The sequence below is a fragment of the Papio anubis genome, chromosome 1 (genome assembly GCF_008728515.1).
Source record: "Papio anubis isolate 15944 chromosome 1, Panubis1.0, whole genome shotgun sequence".
Lineage (NCBI taxonomy): Eukaryota > Metazoa > Chordata > Mammalia > Primates > Cercopithecidae > Papio > Papio anubis.
Genome location: NC_044976.1, coordinates 92,424,438 through 92,442,295, shown reverse-complemented (window position 1 = coordinate 92,442,295; position 17,858 = coordinate 92,424,438). Strand labels below are relative to the sequence as shown.

General features: G+C 46.1%; 1 pseudogene; it reads left to right on the top strand.

The window, feature by feature from the left end:
- Positions 1–16,244, top strand: part of LOC103886892 — a 28,521-nt pseudogene extending 12,277 nt beyond the window's left edge.
- The last annotated feature ends 1,614 nt before the right edge of the window (positions 16,245–17,858 follow it).

Below are 17,858 nucleotides of genomic sequence, written 5' to 3'. Positions count from 1 at the left end.
TCACCTAATGCATTTGTCCCAAGTCATCACTTCTCTACAAAGAGCTTTTAATGCACTGGCTCAGGTGGCTCTGGATGAGTCAGGAGGGGTCACCAATGTGATTTCCTCTGAGGAAACTCTCTCCACAGGTTCGTTCTGTAAACTGACTATCCCACACATCTCTGTGACCTGGCACCACATTTAAAGATGTTGGTCAAACTCATGGAAGCAGAGTAGCATGGTGGTTGCCAGCGATTGGCAAAAGGGGAAAGGGGAGATGATGGTCAAAGGGTGCAAAGTTTCCATTACACAAGACAAGTTCTGGAGATCTACTATACAGCATAGTGCCTGTAGCTTTGAATGTTATATTGTATACTTAAAATTTGCAGGCTGGGAGCAGTGGCTCATGCCTATAATCCCAGCACTTAGGGAGGCCAAGGTGGGTGGATCACAAGGTCAGGAGTTCGAGACCAGCCCAGCCAATATGGTGAAACCCTGTCTCTACTAAAAATACAAAAATTAGCTGGGCATGGTGGCGGGTGCCTACAGTCCCAGCTACTCAGGAGGCTGAGGCAGGAGAATCGCTTGAACCTGGGAGGCAGAGGTTGCAGTGAGCCAAGATCACGCAACGGCACTCCAGCCTGTGTGACAGCAAGACTCTGTCAAAAAAAAAAAAAAAAAAAAAAAATTGCTAAAAAGGTAGACCTTATATTAAGTGTTCTTACAATACACACAAAAATAATGATAATAATAATAAAGGGAGTGGGAGGAAACTTTGAGAGGTGATGGATGGCCATAGTGGATGGTATCAATGGTTTCACAGGTGATATCTACAGATTCATCAGGTTGTATACATTAACTATGTCCAGCTTTCTACCTGTCAATCATATCTCAGTAGAGTGATTTAAAGAAAAGAGATGCTGACCGGTGATCCTAGAGATGGCCCCAGGTCCCACAAGATTCAGAATAACCAAGACCAGGGAAATGTGCTGTAGTCTCAGTCGGTAGTATTAATATTAACATTTGATTGTGAGGCTGTGAAAACTGACCATTCTTATACGCTGAGTGTGGTTTCTATGGTAACACCACATTAAATATTTATTAAGAAAATGTTACTCCCAAGCCACACCTAGTAGTAGTGGTTATTGTACACAGCACTGGAGACACACAAAGGGAAACCAAGTATTTTCTTTGGGTAAACCCCTTGGTCTTTAATTAGGAGTTGAGAGGAAAATACAGGGTCTTGGCTATGAGCTGTGCCCACCTTTAGCCGCCTCCCCTAGGAGTAGCCCCCAGGATGTCCACTGAAGCTCATCCTGACCTTGGGAATATCCTCTGACCTCTGAGCAGTGGAGCTCAATCCTTGGGGCTGCCTGGCATAAGAGCGAGTTCCCACTTGAACAGGAGATGCAAACACACATATGTGCTACAGTCGGGCAGACACCTTCCCCCAGGACTGTGGATGTGGCCTGGGGTAGACTGGACAAGAGGATACCTCTGGACCCAGACTCCCACTTAGGAGGCAGAAGTGCTCAATCAAGGGCATAGACAGAGACCAAAGGAGAGCTGGAGACTAAAATTGAAGAGAGGAAGCATTCTGACCAGGTCCCCCACACTGAAGAGCCCAGGTAGGTGTGGAAGCCCAGGTGAAAGGCAAGGACTCTGGGCACCCTGGGCACTGAGGAGAGGAGCAGGAGGGGCAGGCTCAGTATCATGGGGAGCCAGGTCTCCTGGTAGTGATGTGGGGATGGGCCAGAGCAGAGGCATGCAGGTGTAAGACTGTGGCAGCAATTCAGGAAGAGAGTGGTGATAGCCGCAGCAGAGATGGGACCGTGAGAGACAGGAGATGGAGGCCACAGATATCACAAGGGTAGACTCTATAGGGCTTGGTGCCTAGGCTGAAGTGGGAGAGGGGAGGGAGGTCTCAGATCATGCCCATGTTCCTGGCTTGGCTGATGCGATGAATGGCGGTGTCAGTCAGAGATTGGGACGTGGAGGAAGGGTTGAGTCTGTGGAGAAAGAGGATCAAGGAGGCCTAAGAATGGCTTAATGGGAAGGGCCTATGGGACATCCATATTCCTGAAACATCCTCATAGGAAGGAATGAGAAAAGATGGGCCCCCTGGAAGTGTGAGAGGATGGAGAAGCACAGACACACAGACCCAGGCAGCAGGGTGGGGTGTTTTGGTGGAGGAGGGCAGGGGCTGTGATGAGTCAAATCTACTGTGGCAAGTAGGAGACAGGGGCCTGTCTGGAAATGACAGCAGCCTTCAGTTCTGCCTTAAGACTTCCATTGGTGGGCAAAGAAATAAATGTGGGCTTTCAACAGCACTTTCCGGATCTACATGTGATCAGGTGGATGGGTGTGTGAGGTCCAAGGTACTCCATCCTTGATGAGCAGTCATGGAGGGTGACAGAGCTGGATCCCATTAGTGGTGTGCTGGAGTCAGCTCCTGCCAGCTCAGCTCACAGACTGATTGTGCACATCTCTTCCCATCTCTGCATTCAGTGACATCGTATTCATAGCTTGAAATCGGCCATGATGGGAGCATTTACACCATGGAGGTTGGCAAATGCTGCAAGTCAGCACTTTATTTTCCAGAAAGCCAATGTTAAATATTCACTGGCACACCACTGGGGTGGAAGGGGGAGCAAAGTTGCATGTGGGCAAGTGAAAATGGATGAGTCTGGAGACAGAGGTGGGCAGGAGCCAGAAAAATGAGCTAAGAAGACTGGAGAACAATTGAGAAGCAGTATGATTACAGTGCATTGCTTGAGAGTGAGGAATTTAAAGCCTGGAGGCTTGAGTTCACATTCTGGCTCTGTCACTAATTGTATGACCTTGGCCAGGTTACTTAACCTCTCTTGGCCTCAGTTTTCTCCTTTATGAAATGGCAGAAATAATGCCTACTTCATGAGGTTATTATGAGATTTCAACACATTTTGCATGTAAGCACTTAGAACAGAACCTAGCATGCAGTAAGCATTCAACAATAAGTGTTAGCAGGCTGGGTGCAGTGCTCACGCCTGTAATCCCAACACTTTGGGAGGCCGAGGCAGGAGGATCATGTGAGGCAAGCAGTTCAAGACCAGCCTGGGCAACATGGTGAGACCCCAACTCTACACAACATTTAAAAATTAGCCATGTGTGGTGATGTGCACCTGTAATCCTAGCTAATCTGGCGGCTGAGGTGGGAGGATTGCCTGAGCCTGGGAGTTTGAGGTTACAGTGAGCTGTTTTCATGCTACCACACTTGTAACAGAGCAAGACCCTGTCTCAAAAAACAAAACAGAAAAACAGTGTTGGCTATGTAGATCATGACATGATTGTATTTGTCTTTTGGAATGAACCCCACAGTGTAGAGAATACATTGAAAGAGGCAAGAGAGAAGGCAGGAAGAGCAGGCAAGGAGCAATCATTAGACAAGACATGGGGGAGCCTAAGCTAAGGCAGAGAGAAGAGAGGAGATTTGAAGGAGCTTGAGGTGGAATGGAGGGCACTGGGAGATTTATTGACTATGATTCAGGAGGGAGAGAGGGAGAGTGGGTAAGGTGACTAGAATAGGCTTTGGGAAAGAGGCTGGGATCGGGCTGGAGTTTGAAGGGCTATCTTTGCAGAGAAGAGGGAGGAGGAAGCAATATGGGAGGAGAACAAGTGTTTTTCAGAGAGTATTGGGGTTGGGGATGGAGTACCTGGTAGGGCGTGACAATGATTGTGTTCAGGGGTGAAGGGTGTCATTTCAGCAGAGGAGCATGAGTCCATAGCACAGTCAGGTCCCTCTGTGGCCTGGCCTGCCTTTGCCTGGCTCTGGGTCTTAGCCAGGTATGGCCATCAGCACACGTCCTCCTGCTGCCCTTGCTAACTTTTCTGCATCCACTGCTGCTGCCACTGGGTGTACATGAGCTCTCAGCAGGATGGTTCCGAGTTCTGACCCAATTCTGTGGTCAGCACGATGGGGAGCCTTGCTTGACAGTTTTGTCTGCCGTGTATGTGGATGGTACACAGAGCAGAGCTGGGGTCAGTGACCCTTCAGAGGTCTGTTGGTGTGAGCTGATGTGCGTGGAGGCTTTCGTTTCTTAGCAAAGGAGGTGGAAAGATCTCTTGCTTGTTAACTGTGCATCATGAAAGTGAGAGAAGGACAATGGACGAGTGAGATGTGTCTGTCTTCAGCCTGGTCCCTGGTGCTGCTGTTTAGGCCCCTATGGAGAGAGAGCTTGGAGGAAAAAGTTTAAAGAGCTATTTTCATGAGGGACTTTGTGATACTTAGAGCACATATTCTACTTCTGTGGGACCCTGGTGACAAGATGTGGCACAGAGCCAGGGAGAAAACCACGATCCCAACTCTTGCAGGAAGTCAGCACTGTGGGCCTGCATGCTGGTGCTCTTATCATAAACCCTGACAGCCCAGACAGCAGTATGGTACCCTCAAGTGGCTTCTTGGATGAGGGTATCAATGAGAGAAAACTGGAAGGGGACAGGAATAGCAGGGAGGATGCTACTGATGTAATCAATGGACTGGCTCATGGGCATGTAGGCAAGTGGGATAAGAACATCATCTTTGTGTTATTGAATTTCTTTGGAATTAAACAGGATCCACAGGAAGGTGGCGTGGGGATGTTCAGATTACCCATGAAAGTGAAACATTAGAAGACCACATTCGTGCTGGCTTGGCTGACTTGAGCTTGGGGGTTTGCCGTGGCTGCCCCAGCTGGGTTGGCTGAGGGCACACAGTAACTGCAGGGCTGGGTGCTCTCAAGGTAGTTCATCTGTCTCCAAGCCTGTCTGGGTCACCACTTTCACTTGCTCTTATGGTGAAAACAGAAAATACTTCAGCCAAAGACCAGCCTGTGATTTCAGCAGGTCCAGGGTGGCCCCTGCCTGAGCTGGAGTGTCCTTTGGTGATAGGATGGCACCTACTAAGGTGTTAGGAATTAATCTCAGTGGGGAAGGGCTGGGTGAATTGCGGAAGCAGGGTTGGAACTTCAGCATCAGGGGGCCAGACCTCCTCTCTGAGCAGGTCTACACTGGTTGTGTTCACTGGTTCCAACTTTGTAAAGACAAAGCTGGCTCAGGACACTGGGGTCAGCAGAAATAGGTGGAAACTGCTGTGGAGATTTAGTGTTCTAGGGAGTGGAGGCTCCACACCCCCTGTCATCTCAGCCTTGCGTCTCTACCGGGGGCAGACTCCTGCCACCAGCTCTGTCCCAGCAGGATTCTCCTCCATGTGCCTAAAATCATCTCCTTGACCCTAAATTCCTTCTTTCCATATTTGTGTTAATGGTCCCAGCATAGAACCACAGTAGTTATCATTTCTGAGTGTCCTACATGCTGTCCCATCTCACTCCTTCCAACAAGAGTGGCTTATTTTTCCTTTTAGGTCCCACTGTCTACAACGGGTGGACCATCAGTCACATGCCTTGCTCCTCTCTGGCTTCAAAGGTGCCATGAAATGGAAATCTGGTCAATCAGAGACCTCGATTCCTTGGCCACAGTGATAGGTCCAGGACCAAGGCCTGGCCAATCAGAGTCTTTCTTAGGACCTTTTTTTTTTTTTTTTGAGACGGAGTCTCGCTCTGTAGCCCAGGCTGGAGTGCAGTGGCCGGTTCTCAGCTCACTGCAAGCTCCGCCTCCCGGGTTTACGCCATTCTCCTGCCTCAGCCTTCCCGAGTAGCTGGGACTACAAGCGCCCGCCACCGCGCCCGGCTAGTTTTTTGTATTTTTTAGTAGAGACGGGGTTTCACCGTGTTCGCCAGGATGGTCTCGATCTCCTGACCTCGTGATCCGCCCGTCTCGGCCTCCCAAAGTGCTGGGATTACAGGCTTGAGCCACCGCGCCCGGCCTTCTTAGGACCTTTCTACCAGAGGTCATGGGAAAGCTCACCTGTGTTTGCTGGGAGATGAGTCTGGGGCTACCTAGAACACTTGCCTGCCCGCAGGAAGAGCCTGGTCGTGAGTGGAGCCGTGCCTGCAGCAAGAAGTTTCCTTACACTTCCTAGTGACATGGCTAATACATTTTTTCTTTTTTTTTCTTTTTTTTTTTTTAGCTAATTTATATAGAGTTTTACCATTTGCAACTAAATCTAATGCAGCCACAACAGCATCCAAATTTGATTTCTCAAACTTATCTTTATTTTATTAGTCTCCATAATGTCTCTCATACCTGTCCCTTCCTTTTCATCCTCACTGGAGTGAGTAAAGCACCTGCTACCATGCTTCATCATACTTTATACCTGGAAGACACCCTCCTGCTCCCCATTTCTCATTGAGTCTCACCCAAAGTCAGACCTTTATCACCTTATAAGCTGGATTATTGCTGAGCCCCCATTGAAAATCATGAAAGATCAAAGTCTAATACCTTAATTCCTAGTGCAAGACTTCCTTTGATTCTAACCTTTCTTTTCAACCCTCCTTTTCCCCGTTTGTCTCTTAGATGACCTCTCTGAATGGTTAGCCTGAAAACTCCATAAATGCCTTTTTTTTTCTGTGGGCCACATTTATTCATTCATTCACCATGGCCTTTTGTATGCCAGGCACTTGCTGGGTCTCTGCCTGGAACACCTGCTTTTTTTATCTGAATCCTGTTCCTGCTTTCACACCTAGTTTATGTTACCCTTCCTCCAGCAAGCTTTCCCTGACCTACTGACCCACTCACTGGATAGGTCCAGGTTATCCCTGGACCTTTCACTGTGACCCAAGGAATGGAGATCTCTGATTGACCAAATTTCCATTTCTTGCCACCTTTGAGACCAGAGAGGAGCAAGGCATGTGACTGATGGTCCATGTGGACCATGGTAGACAGTGGGACCTAAAAGGAAAAATGAGCCACTGGTCTGTTCCAGCCCTGGACCTCAGCAGCACCTCCTGTGTGGCTTTCTGGTGTGCTCACAGCAGCTCGTCAGGCTATATCATTTTCTCTTTCTTATATGTACTTATCTTCTCCTTCCAAATAACGCAAGGGCAGGTGTGCTCCTTCTCTCCCCTGAATCATTTAGTGTGGTGCTTGACACCTAGTGGGCTTTCCAGCAATGTTTGTCATTTGGTTATTTAAATGTTTGATTGATGCAGTTGGCATGAAAATGAAGAAAAAGCAGGAAACTTAAAAAACAAAAATTGCTTGTGAGGCCCCAGTGGCACTCTCTCCTCTACACACTCCTTCCCCTAGCACCCATAGAAGCCACTTGGTAACACACCCAGGTGCCACCTCTGGCGCTGTCTGGCAGACAGGCCTCCAGCCAAGAACTGCTCCTGCCTCTCCTGAACGCCCAGCTCATTGTGGAGCTGCAGTTACCCTTGGCCAGTGTTGCTTAGGAAATTAGCCAGACACTGGAGAGTTAAAAAACTTCTCTCTTTTTCGTGAAGGGTAGAGAAAGAAAGATCTTTCCTGTCTATACTATGCTTGGCTTTCGGCGCCTTCCTGTTATCATAATGGTTCTTTGTTGGTGGCAAAAGCCTTTTCAGACCAGTGAGGCAATATTTCACCCTTGGTCACACTTTAAACCTTGTTGTCAGGGGCCAGCTAACTGTGCCGTAGGCTGTGGGTTGCATCAGCCTGTGTGTATACTTGTGAGGTTAGTTTGGGGATAATGACTGGCTGGGGTTATACCTAATTTTGCATAATAGTGATGGGAGAGGGGTAACAGGGTGATAAGAGTTATACACCGAATGCTGTTGGCTAGGGAATGCAGGCCCAGAACCTTCCACCATTCCCTGGCATCTGGCCAATCACCTCCATGATGGCCTGAGAAAGGTTCACAGTGCAGACAGCCAGACTTTTCTCCTATTCGGTTCTCAAACAGCCTCTCCTCCATTGCCACCCTCTGTCCCTCCTCCCAAATGCAAGAGAAAAATAAAGATAGGTGGCAATGATGCCCAGTGGGGTGAACAGAGAGCAGAGAACCACATGGGACCTGATAAAGTGACTTGGTGAATGCTGATAGGCAGACATCACTCCTAGCTTTGGTCAGTATTTCTCAGTTCCCAAGAACGTTTCTCAGCTATTCTCCTCATCCAGTGCCTATGAGTCTGCTATGCTTTAAAAATGACATACACTAGGAAGTGCAAAGCAGAGTAAGGTTAAAATCACCTTTGGGAATCTAGTGAAAGTGTCATAGATTTAGACCATCTTAGAACCGGCTCCCGATTAGGGGTGTTTTCCAGACTAACTCTTTGTCCGCACTGGGACTCTCCTCTTAGGCCTAAGCTGGTTGTCTGGACTCCATCTACAAGATAGCGGCCAGTTCTTCTTCATACTGGGTCTGCCCTGCAGCTTCCAGCTGACATTTGTTCTTTTCCAGCAAGCACTGGCAGGGCTCCCTGGAAACTCTTCTTTGTCCCCCCCGGCCCTGTATCCCGATTGATCAGGCCAAGGCATTGACCTAGAGCAGTGCAGACCAGAGGCCACAGCTTTATACTCCTCTTTCTCTGGTCTCTGACAGGAGCAAATGCTGGAGAGACTGCCCACATCTCCCTTATGAGCCAAGACACTCATCCTTCTAACTTCAGGAGTGCTGCCTGCTGATGGGTCCCTCCCTGGGAGTTGCCCTCAGCCAATGGGAGCTGCCTCCCAAAGGTTACATGCCGCAGGCACAAGTGGACGATGCATCGGTACCAAGGGCTCCTCCTTTCCCTCCATTCAAGATATCTCCGAAGGGCCAACTTGGCTTCAGAGCTCCCTGTGTGATCAGCTGAGGCCTCTAGTACAATTGTGCACTATTCAACCCTGTGTCTGAGCCTCCTTCTCTCACTCCCTCATGGGTGTTGTTCCCAAGATCAGCCACCAGGCCCCATGATTGTGTGCCCCTTTTGGAAGACCACTCCTCACTATAACAGGACAGGAGTGAAGAACGTCTTCCTCTTTGCATCTCAACATGGATTCCAGAGGCTAAACACACTAACCTGCTCATCAGACCTAGAACAGACCCCAACCAGCAGAGACTTTCCTATGTGGGAGCTGAGCTGGAAATGCAGCTAGTCAGGGGACATGCCTGCAGGTCCTCCCCACCCCTCCCTGACTCCAAAGAGGCCAGTCCAGCTCAGCCTTTCTGCCTCTCCCATTCCAGGCAACTCTAGAAGCCTAGAGTGTAGATTTTGTAAGGCCAGGCACCCCCACATTTGGGGATAACCATTACATAGCACTTGGCACAGCAGCCATAGGAATGCCAGGGACTAGTTATCAAAGCCATGAGACTCTGAGTGCTGTTGGTGCCAAAAATCACTCTAACCCTTCCCAGAGGCTGCCCCTGGGCCTTCCCTGGAGTGTTCCTTATGGAGCATGGACAATGGGCACAGACACACTTCTTTCCAAATGGAATATTGCCTCTTAGGAACTAACCAAGGCCCCTTCAGTTTCTGTTAAGGTTTTTGTTCAAAAGTAATTTTTAAAAATGTGTTTTATAACCATTTTAATTGAAATTAGAAAATTAGCACATACACTGACTTGCTTCATCAGCTTTTCCCCAACCTTTAAGAGATCCCAGAGAATAGGAGAAGTGAAATGCAAACTTTACAAGAACTTGTATAACATAAAGTGGTGCTGGGCTCTTCAGTTAGTCACCAGGGTGGTTCCTGGCATGAAGCACCAGCCATTCGTGTCCCATGCCAAGGAGCGCTCTGGACGACTTTGGGGTGGTGGGGTGTTGATTATTAGACCAGGGAGTGGTATTACAGAGATAGAATGGCTTGGGAAGGAGTTAAGAGTGAGCACTCCAATAACAGCCTTTGGGTGACCCTGGGCCAGCCATTGTTTTCTAAAAGAAGGGGAAACCAAGCCACCAAGGGCACTAACATACAAGGGGGAAAGAAAACAATTCTAGACCACTGCATGCAATTAAAGAGCAATTAAAGAGCAGCTTAGTTTGGTTCTTTTAGGTTATAGATCACTCTCAAATCCTGCTAATCAGTTCTGTGCATTTTGTCTGTGCTATTGGCAGTTATCCACAATCCACTGAAATAGTCAGAGGCTCTAGACAGGAGAGCCACAAAGCCTATGAAACTGGGGACATATTCTCCCTACTCACTTGTCAAGGGCAGGTGAACTTCAGTAACAAGCTGGCTCCTGCTGTGGGAATTCCCACTCTGTTTGGCTTGAGCCCTGGAGTCAGTGTGACTCCAGATAACCTTGAGATGGGACACAACAAAAACTTTAAATGACACAAAAGTCCCTGTCATCAGATATTATCTGAGATAATTTTAAGTGATTAAATGTTTCCTCCCTTTTGCATGCACGCACACACATGCGCACACACACACACACACCACACACATACTTCTTCACTCTATATCTTTTTGTATATAGTCATGTGTAGCTTAATGATGGAGATACATTTGGAAAAATGCATTATTAGGTGATTTTATCGTTGTGCAAACATCATAAAGTGCACTTATACAAACCTAAATGGTATAACCAGCTGCATACCTCCGCTATAGGGTATAGCCTATTGTTCCCAGGCTGCAAACCTTTACAGCATGTTACTGTACTGAATACTGTAGGCAACTGTAATAGAATGTTAAGTATTTATGTGTCTAAACATGTCTGAACATAGAAAAGATATAGTAAAACTACAATATAAAGATTTAAAATGGTACACTTGTATAGGGCACTTACCATGAATGGAACTTGCAGGACTGTAAGTTGCTCTGGGTGAGTCAGTGAGTGAGTGGTGAGTGAATGTGAAGGCCTAGGACATTACGGTACGCTACTGAGGACTTTATAAAGACTGTATACTCAGGCTACACTAAATTTATTTTAAAACTTTATTTTTCTTTCTTCAATAATACATTAACTTTTTAACTTTATAAATGTTTTGATTTTTTTTAACTTTTTGAATCTTTCATAATAACACTTAGCTTAACATACAAACACGTATAGCTGTGCAAAAATATATTCTTTATATTCATATTTGGTAAGCTTTTATCTATTTTTAAATTTTTTTACTTTTAAAGTTTTTTTTGTTGTTGTTAAAAACTAAGACAAAAGCACACACGATTAGCCTCAGCCTAGGCAGGGTCAGGATCATCAGTATTACTGTGTTTCACCTCCACATCTTGTCCCACTGGAAGCTCTTCAGGGGCAACATACGTGAAGCTGTCCTCTCCTAGGATAACAGTGCCTTCTTCTAGAATACCTCCTGAAGCACCTGCCTGAGGCTGTTTTACAGTTAACTTTTTTTTTAGTAGGGGTACACTCTAAAATAACATAAAATTATAGTATAATAAACACATAAACAAGTATAATAGTCATTTATTATCATTATCAATTATGATGTACTCTACATAATTGTATGTGCTAGGCTTCTCTATGACTGGCAGTGCAATAAGTTTGTTTACACCAGCATCACCGCAAACATGTGAGGAATGCACTGCACTGCGATGTTACCGCAGCCATGACATCACTAGACAACAGGAATTTTTCAGCTCCATTACAATCTTATGGGACCACTGTCATAGATGTGAGTCATCACTGACTGTATTTATGTATTTCTGATTCTTCATCTGCACAATGGAGATAAAAAAGAAAGTCTGGCTCAGTTTCACCTCTGAGATATGTTGTATAGATCAAATCATATTATGCAAGCTCTCCAGAAAGATGAAGTGCTGTAGAAATGGAAGGCATTTCCACCAAAAACCATAATTTCATCACTTGTTATCTGATTACTCTCTACCTTGCCCTTTGTGTTCAGGGAACAATGGAGGCCTGCGATGTAGAGTTAAACTCTCAGCGATCTCCGTGTTGACAACACCAAAGCTAGAAAGAGGAATCCGTAGGATGTGGGCATGGTTTTCCCGGAAGGCTGACTGAGCAGTTCTGCAAATGTGTTTGCAAGTACAGGGCAGAATTTCATCCAGCCTTGGAACCTTGAGCCAAGACTCAGCATCAGCAAAGCCAAAAGTTTCATTTCTTCAACTGTGGGAGTGCTAGACCCACCCTTTAGATGGCCATTCAGTTTTAAGTTCAATAAGCATTTTGATTGAGAAATACTTTGCTGAGGGGCGAAAAGTCCTTGGCTTTGAAAGACAAATGATGAGCAGTTCAGTGGCCCATGTCACAGTCTGGGCACCTGCCAAATGTGACTCCCTGGGAGGAGCATCTTAGTCACAGAGCCAGTGCCTGCTGTAGGTGTGCAGGGCTCCAGAAGGGTGCGTGTGTGTGTGTTTGTGTGTGTGTTTCTGTGTATATATGTATGTGTGTGTTGGGGGAAGGGAGCAAGGTTGCAGGAGCATTTCTTATCTGCTCTTCTGTGCAAGATTTCCTGTGATTTAAGTCACATTAAAGTGCCCATAAGCCCATAATGCAAAAGAACCCCAAAACCAGCCCAGCAGCTAACCACGGCAGCAAGTAGGTGCTCTGGTCTTTAGATAGTCAGAAGTGACACTTCTGGGCTCTCAGGCAGTCACTGGGTTGAGCTCCCCATTAAAGTTCCTAATGGAAATGTTTCTCCCTGCCAAATCTGGAATAGTCTTCTGGAATAGTCTTGGTACCGTGTGTGTGTGTGTGTGTACCCACGTGTGCATGAGCGTGTGCAGTACAGGGTCTGCATGCCTAAAGCAGATGAAATTCTGCAGAATGGCTACCTCACTAGACAAAGTCAAGAAGACAGACCGAGGAGAGAGAGGTTGATGTGTCTCCACTACCAAGAGATAGGCTTCTCTGAACCAGTGAGACATTCCATTCAACAACATGAAACTGGCCACATTCCCTTGAGATGTCAATGTTGAAAGTGTAGCTGCATCTTTGTTCTTCACTGTTATGAAGTTGGGTGCAACACAGCCCGAGTGGCATACAAAAACACCACTTGGAAACACATGATCTGGATTTGAATCGCAGCTCTATCATTCACCTGCTATAGACTTTGAGCAAGACCTCTCTGAGGTTATTTCTTCACAGTAGGTAGAGATAAGACCTACTTCAAAGATTCTTAAAGTTGAACCTACCTGAGTCAATGAATGCAAAAATGTTCACATTTAAACTGTAATTTTAAAGCACAATACAAGTAAATAGCATTAATATCATTAAAGAGATTAACTTAGCACTGTGCATCACATGGTTCATCACGGGCCATCTGTGAGATAGCAAATAGACAGGCGAAGCCCACAGCAATAAAAAATATTGCCATAGCTATAACCAGTGCACTATTCCCTTCCTAAACAACAAACAAATCTTGCCAGAGTCAAAAGCCAACAGTTTCGACTGCTTTTTCTGTTTTCTCAAAAGGCAGCCTTTCTTCAAGCTTAGTCCCTTCTCTATGAGAAATGGTGAAGGAGGCACTCTTTGTTAGAGCTATGGAGAGTGGCCCAGTGTGGATCAAGCCAATGTCCTGCCTTCCCTGGGCTCACAGACAACACTTAGAAATGTCAGAGCTCAGATCACCTCCAACACTTTTTCCTTCATCAAAGAAAGTGTGTCCGAATGCAAATGAGAGCAATGATGTCATATGCATACCCAGGAATCCACTTTTCGCTCACTCTTATTTTGAATTCACTCCTATTTCAAACTTTTGGTACTTCCTATTATTGATAACAAATGACTTATGACTCACTTCACAACCGATTGACATGTGATGGCACAACTGAAAGTCAAGATTGAGGACAAATGTCTGCAACCGTGGGTGGGGGCAGGAATTTGTTTTATGCATCTTAGTATTTCCAATGCCCGGGTAGATGCTCACTGCTGACTTGAATTGGCCCTAGCCTGGGAAGGAGAAACCTCACAGCTCCCTACCCATGAGCTCTGGGGCCATTCCTAATGCAGAGGGGCTAGTTGGGTAGTCATAGCCCTTTTAGGAGCATCACAGTCATGACAGGAGACCAGAAATGGCCTCTACAGGAGATTTCAATGTAGGACAAACTAGCTCCCTTCACACTCTGTGGTAGTGACAGTGTTAAGTGGAGGAGTAAGTGCCCAGCTTCTTTCATGCCTGCCTTTGAAGAGGGTGGCCTCTTGCCAGCAAGAAGTGTCTGAGGTTTGGGCTTGGTGAGAGCTGGATGAAATGAGTGTGCAGGTGGTACTGCCCAGGGAATAAATGTGAAAAGCCAAAGCAAACCTGCAAGCGCACAGCAAAGAGATGCATTCTGAGCTGTGTTCCTAATGACATTCAAAATCACATGCTTCTATCTGGGTCATGTGGGTGGATCTGTAACCCAGGGCATCCACAGATACCAGGGTCAAAGCTGGCATGGCTGTTCCCCGCCAGGCTGGGAAGGCCTTGCCAGAGCAGCAGCTCCAGCCACACGCCCTTGTGTTGGAACAGTCTGGAGGCTGCCAGTCTGTGGGGCTGGCTGAGAGCACCAGCATGTGGGGAATCTTCTAGATAATTTGTCACAAATGTGCTAATGGCTCTGGGGGCCAAGAGGAAAGGGGTGATGCAGCATGTTTGGAGACTGGAATGTATAAATGAGTTGCTCTGTGAATTATTTGATATTTTCTTCCTGCAGTTTAGAAGAAAACTAGGTCTGATGGGCTTGGCCAAGGTTTATGAGGCAAAGCAGGGCTTCTGAGGTGAAGCTGCATGGCTGTTTGAGCCTGAGGCATGGCAGTATTGCTGCCATAGTCTGTCAACCTCTCTGGTGATTCCAGGCCAGCTTGGTACCAGGTGTAAAGTTACCCAGGTCAGAAAATGCAGAGGCTTCATTACTTTCTTGAAAAAAGGGAATTGTAGGTAGCAAGTGGGAAAAGAGAGAAACCAGAGGAACCAAATATTTGAGAGCATAAGGGAAAGGCCGTCAGAGCGGAAGTCCAGAGGTTTGTGTTGACAGTCTTGCTGTCACCCGCTGCGTGGGAGGAGTCAGCTGCAGCTTAGGGGTGGGTTAAGCCAAGCCAAGGTATCAGCCCCGGCTCTGCCACTTCCTCCCCATGGAACTGAAGTTGTTAGCCCCTTAATCTTCAGTTTCCTCGCTGTGTAAGGGGAAAATGATGACTTCCTCCCTGAGTTCTGGTCAGGATGAAGGGAGGTGAGTGTGCAGGGCTTGCCACTGTGCCTGGTGTTTGGTGTTGTTTCTTGGTCACCATGGTCATTGTTACCCAGTGTGACTCTTCTGATTACCATGGCTGCATCACACACAGCACAAATTTAGTGGCAGAAAGACCCCAACTATTTTTTATCATGCTCATAGATTCCGGGGGTCAGAAATTCAGAAATGGCACAGCAAAGAAGACTTGTCACTGCTCCATGATATCTGGGGCATCATCTGGGAGGGGTAAAGATCCAGGGTATCTTGACTGTTGGAACCTGGAATCACCTCAAAGCTCATTCACTCACATGTCTTGAGCCTGATCTGGGAGGGACTTGACGGTTAGGACTGCCAGCCAGAGGGCCTACACGTGGCCTCTCTGTGTGACTTCCCCCACAGCATGGTGATCTTAGGGTAGTTAGACTTCTAACACAGTGCCTGGTTTCTCCCAGAGCAACTGTCCCAAGAGAACCAGGCAGAAGCAGAATCACCTTTTCTGACCCAGCCTCAGAAAGTTGTGGCATTCTGTTGGTTATAAGTGAGTCTCTAAGGTCAGCTGTCTGTATTCAAAGAGAAGGCAGCTCTGGATGGGAAGACTGTTAAAGAATTTTAAAACCGTCATAGTGACTACAGAAAATTATAATGCGTTATGCTCATGGAATGTTTACAGTTTCAAAAGCGCATTCACTTGATCCTCACAGTGCCTTTGAGTGGTGAGCAGGACAGGTAGCAAAATCCCGTTTTGCAGATGTGGAAACAGCCTCAGAAAGGCCACGACTTCATTCCCCTGAGCTACAAGATGAAGAGTTTATACAAGATGCCCTCACTGGTGCCTGAAATGTGGTGGTTTTCCGCTTCTTGCCGAAGGAGGTAGTCCTGAGCAGTTGGTTTGAGTGAAGGAAGCAGTCTGATCAGAACTCTATTTGCTCTTTGAACAACTTTTGTGACTTCCTGGGCCAAACCGAATTGCTTCCACTTAGCTCACACCTGGATTCTTGAAGGCAGCTAATTTTAGATTCTTTGGTCTGGTGCCAAATATCAAAGGAGAGTTGAAAGAATAATCTTTGCTCAATTGTAGTACAAATTCCTTCAACTGAGACCAATTCTGGTGCCTCATATCAAGATAAGGAAACCCCCATTTATCATATATCTTTAAGCTGAAACATTTCAACCAAAGCAGGAAAAGAAAAAAAAAATCAAGATAATCTTTAAGCAAATTACTCACTGAGCAAATACCAAGAACGCAGATTTTTAAGAGTATAAAATTACTAAATTTGTGCAGGTGCAATTTGCTTTATGTAATACTTGTGTTCCTGATTTGGTGAGTGGAAATTAAACATTTATACTTTAAGTCTATTTTAAATTGACTTGAGAGTAATATGAGAATGGGGAATTTCCTAGTAAAGGTTCCTGTGCAAATTTACTTCCTAGTTTCGGTTTTGTTAATTTGGGTTTCTAGAGATTGGATTTTCTTTTTCTTCTTTCTTTCTTCCTTTCTTTCTTCCTTTCTTTCTTCCTTTCTTCCTTCCTTTCTTCCTTTCTTCCTTTCTTCCTTTCTTCCTTTCTTCCTTTCTTTCTTTCTTTCTTTCTTTCTTTCTTTTTTGTTTTTTTGACGGAGTCTTGCTCTGTCGCCCAGGCTGGAGTACAGTGGCGCGATCTCAGCTCACTGCAAGCTCCACCTCCCGGGTTCATGCCATTCTCCTGCCTCAGCCTCCCAAGTAGCTGGGACTCCAGGCTCCCGTCAACACGCCCAGCTAATTTTTTGTACTTTTAGAAACCCCGTCTCTACTAAAGCCAGGATAGTCTTGATCTCCTGACTTCATGATCCACCCGCCTTGGCCTCCCAAAGTGCTGGGATTACAGGCATGAGTCACCTCGCCCGGCCCATGATTTATATTTTGAAAAGTGCTGTGAGGGAAGGGTAATAGGAAAGAGAACCATGAAGAAACATTAACCAAAACTTAAACCCAAGTGTTCTTCATTAGTGGCTCTGGAAGCCATTGTGAGAGATTAATATGCAATTACCACACACACACATGCGCGCACACACACACATACACCCACACATACCATTATTTCTTTTGTTGAAGGATACAATAACATTTCTTTGAGACCTATACAATGCTCTGTAGTTATTGCAGATCATCTTGTAATTCTAAACCTAATAATTTAGTTTTTAAAACTAAACTGGCACATTATGGTGGTGAGGCTACTTGAGGACCCAGTCAAATGTTGATTCAGCACCTTTGTTGTCTTCAGCATTGTGTTGGGCATTGTGGGAGTTAAAAGAAGCATAGGACACAGTCCCTATTCCCATGTACCCCAATCTAGCTGGAGGGTTGAGATATACACACAGTTCACAGTGAACAAGCCAGGTTTGTATACAACATTATGTAAAGCAAGAATAGAGTTCCAGGCCATGCGACACTATGGAAAAATATATAGGTCAGTATTTGAAGTACTGTTAATTGTGCAGACAATAAGAATATATAGGTCAGTATTTGAGGTGCTTTTAATTGTGCAGATAGTAAGGACAAAAGAAGATTGGTGCAGTGAGAAATAATATTGAGAAGGATGGTGACCAAAGGGGCTACTTCCCTTTAATGAAGAGTCAGAAGTTAAAAATCACAAGATCATTGAATATGGCCAACCGAAGTCCAGTCTGGAATGGCATTAATAATCAAAGTATCTGATCCAAGGGATGGAGTCAGGCACAGTGCTAAGGGCTTTGAGATGGAAATACATCTTGGGGATGGGTAAATGACAGAGTTGGAGATCAAGTTAGGTGAAGGAAAGGATATGGCAATTAAGATGCAACTCTTTGTGAGTGGAGAGTAAAGAGGGAGGTGGGTGCTGGTCAGTGGGGTATGGGGGAGCTGGCCACTGAAATGGAATTCAGAAGACAGTGCAAAAGCCCCAGGCAAGCAAGCTAGC